This window comes from Mustela lutreola, chromosome 3 (genome assembly GCF_030435805.1).
Source record: "Mustela lutreola isolate mMusLut2 chromosome 3, mMusLut2.pri, whole genome shotgun sequence".
NCBI lineage: Eukaryota > Metazoa > Chordata > Mammalia > Carnivora > Mustelidae > Mustela > Mustela lutreola.
Genome location: NC_081292.1, coordinates 51,514,691 through 51,518,360, shown reverse-complemented (window position 1 = coordinate 51,518,360; position 3,670 = coordinate 51,514,691).

The window sequence follows — 3,670 nt, the reverse complement described above, 5'->3', positions numbered from 1 at the left end:
AACAGTAAGGATGCAGCAGGAAAATAAAGAATCAATAATCAATCCCATTTACAATTTCACCAAAAACAATAGGACACCTTCGGAATAAACCTAACCAGAAAGGTAAAAGACCTGTACTCCAAAAACTATAATACACTGGTGAAATATATTGAACAGGACACAAAGAAATGGAAAGATATTTTATGCTCATGGATTGGAAGAACAAATATTGTTAAAATATGTATAGTACCCAAAGGAATCTACACAATAAATACAATCCCTATCAAAATACCACTGGCATTTTTCACAGAGTTAGAACAAACAATCGTAAAATTTATATGGAACCATATAAATGCATAGGCAAAGCAATCTTAAATTCTTTTTTATGGTTGGGTAATATTCCATTGTATTTATATAACACAATTTCTTTATCCATTCTTCAGTCAATGGACATTTGGGATACATGTACACTGGGATACATGTATTCCTTTAAGTTAATATTTTAGTATTTTTGTATTCTTTGAGTAAATGCCTAGTGATGCAATTGCTGGATCATAGGGTAGTCATATTTTTAACTCTTGTAGGAAACTTTGTACTATTTCCAGAGTGGCTACCCCAGTTTGCATTCCCACTAACTGTGCAAGAGGGTTCCCCTTTCTCTGTATCCTCGTCAATAGCTGTTTCTTCTGTTGTTGATTTTAAACATTCTGACAGGTGTGAGGTGATATCACATTATAGTTTTGATTTATATTTCCTTGATAATGAGTGATGTTGAGCATCTTTTCATGTGTCTGTTGGCCATCTGGATATCTTCTTTGTAAAAATGTTTATTCATATGTCTTCTGCCCATTTTTTAACTCGATTATTTGGTTTCTGAGTATTGAGTTTGGTAAGTTCTTTTTTTAATATTATTTTTATATTTTTTAATTTAAAATTTAAAACTGTCCAGCTTTCTTAACACCATATTATTTTTCCCCCTTGAATAGTCTCCCCTGCTTTGTTGAAGATGAAATGACAACATAGTTGTGGGTTCATTTCTGGGTTTTCTCTTCTGATCTATTTGATCTCTCTGTCTGTTCTTGTGCTCCTACTGTACTATTTTGATCATTACAGCTTTGTAATAGAACTTGAAGTCCAGAATTGTGATGCCTCCAGCTTTGCTTTTCTTTTTTAAGAAAAGAATGAAATCTTGCCATTTTCAATGATATGGAATGGAAATGGTCCATATTATGCTAAGTGAAATAAGTCAGAGAAAGACAAATATCATATGATTTACTCATATGTGGAATTTAAGAAACAAAACAAAGAAGCATAGGGAAAAAAGAAAGAAAGGAAAACTAAGAAAAAAGATTTTTAAAAGATTTTATTTATTTATTTGTCAGAGAAAGAGTGAGCACAAGCACAGGGAGCAGTAGCTGAGGGAGATCCAGGCTCTCCATTGAGCAGGGAGCCCCACTCAGGACCCTGGGATCATGACCTGAGCTGAAGGCAGATGCTTAACTGACTGAACTACAAACTGATATTTGCCAGAGGAGAGGTTGGTGGGATATAGGTTAAATAGTTAATCATGATTAAGGATTAAGGAGGGCACATGTTGTAATGCTGTTAAGTAACTGGAATTTAAATAAAAAGAAAGAACTAATGCACTTTTTTCGTTATATTCATTCAATATAGTAAAGTAAAATTTCATTTCCCTTTAGGCTTCATTTCTGATTTTAGTTTCATTTTAATATTTTTAATATTTCTGTGAGAAATATTAAAATAATTCTGATTTGGATGATAAATTATATGGTCAATCTTATTTTTAAAATATACTCATCTTGGCTTGAGTGTTTTCAATAATATGTCATAAAACACATTTGTCTTCAATGCATTTTATAAAATTCCTTAAAATAAATATTAATAAACCTATTTAAATTGAAAATCAGCATTGGAGTTTTCCTAACTGTATAAGGGTGGTTTGTCAGCAAGGATTGTCTTTGTGCATTTATTTATATGGTGGGCAGTTTTTCATAAATATGCCTTTCTAAATATATGCTAAAAAAGTTTTAATACATTTATTTAAAAATTTGTAGGAACAAATGTGTGTTGAAATTAATCATATTTCAGTGTTTCCAAATTGTTTTGCACTTATTAGGTTAAACAGGGTAAAACAGAGAAATATTAACAGGTAGATAATTATAGCCATTAGAAAAGTTGCAGTGGATCCTGTGATATGCTTTCCAGGAACTGAGAACCTAAATGACTCCATTAATACATCCTTTGGCAGTTCTCCAGTCTTCAGTGTTCAAGTCAAAATGGCTCAAGTCAAGTTAGAATGTGGATATTATTTAGAAAATGTCCTCTTCTTGAAGTCTTTCCATATAGTCTCTTTCTGTGACTCTTAAGACCCTTAGTGTGGTAATGCTGAAAGAATTGCGACTAGTGATATAGTTCTAAAAGAAAAAATGGCAACTTTCCGGTTGGATTTTAACCTACACAGGCAAAGAAGTATATGATGCCGCATATCTCAGTTAACTAGGGTGGATTTGGAAATATGTGCTACATTCTATCATCCCCTCAATGTCAGTCATCATACCTAGTAGAAAGATGAGGCCCAATGTGAGGAATCTAAATGTGAAATCTTGTTAATTCAGCAGTTCCTAATGGCCACATCCAGGTTTTGTTCATACTAACAAGTACCTAAAGTGGTATGGAAATAAATATTTTCTGGATTGAAGAGTTTGATAATTTTAAAGTCACCCTCAAATGAATCACTAGCAGGAATATTGAAACCGGTACTAATAAAAGAATATAGTATTGGGGTTAATGTAGAGCATGAACCCAGCCGTAATACCTGGCTCGCTAAAATGTTAACCCAGAGGCTGCTGGGGCTGAACGGAGGTTTTGAAGAAGGGCGTAGGCCTTAGAATGCTGAGACCTGTGTGACCCCTAGGCCATTGGAATGCCTCAGGGAGTTGCCTTCCCAAAGTTTACTTAGCCCAGATAGCCACCCTGTGATCTAAGATGTATGCATGGTCCCTTAGGCTATGTTTAAGAGAATGCATAGAACATGCAGATTAGCATATAGTATCTTTCCTGTAGACAGATCCTCCCAGTTTCAATAAGACACATTGTCTTCCTCTCTGAGCGTTTACCCACTGGCCTTCTCTTTTTCACAGCAAAGTTGGGAGTAATCTTTCATCCCTCAGTACAGGGATTGCTGGACATTCCTGGCAAGTGGTGACCAGGCATGATTTTATAAGGACACTGGTGTGAGACTGAAAGTCCGCTATCTCCAGAAAACCAGTTCCTATGCTTTGCCTTTATCAAGTCTTTGACGACCCTTAATCCCATATGGGCATGTGTTTTAAATCTTTGTAAGGTTCTAACAAACGTCCCCAAGATTTAAATCATGAAAAAATTCTCATCGACTAATTAGGCTTTTTTGTTTGGTATGTTGCCGTGTGGTGTAAGGTCATCAACACTCAATATTCTGGTTATTGTAGTGTTTCCTGTATCACAGAAATAACTGAGTTTCCTGTCAATAGCATAATAAAGAATCCCCATATTAGATCATTAACAATAGCCATTTTTTGATTTGCATCATTTATAATTGTTCTTATTCTCTTACAAAATGAGCTTCATCTTCAAAGAGATTCATATATAGGATTTAGGACAAATACGATTTTTGTTATCTTTAAAAAACTGA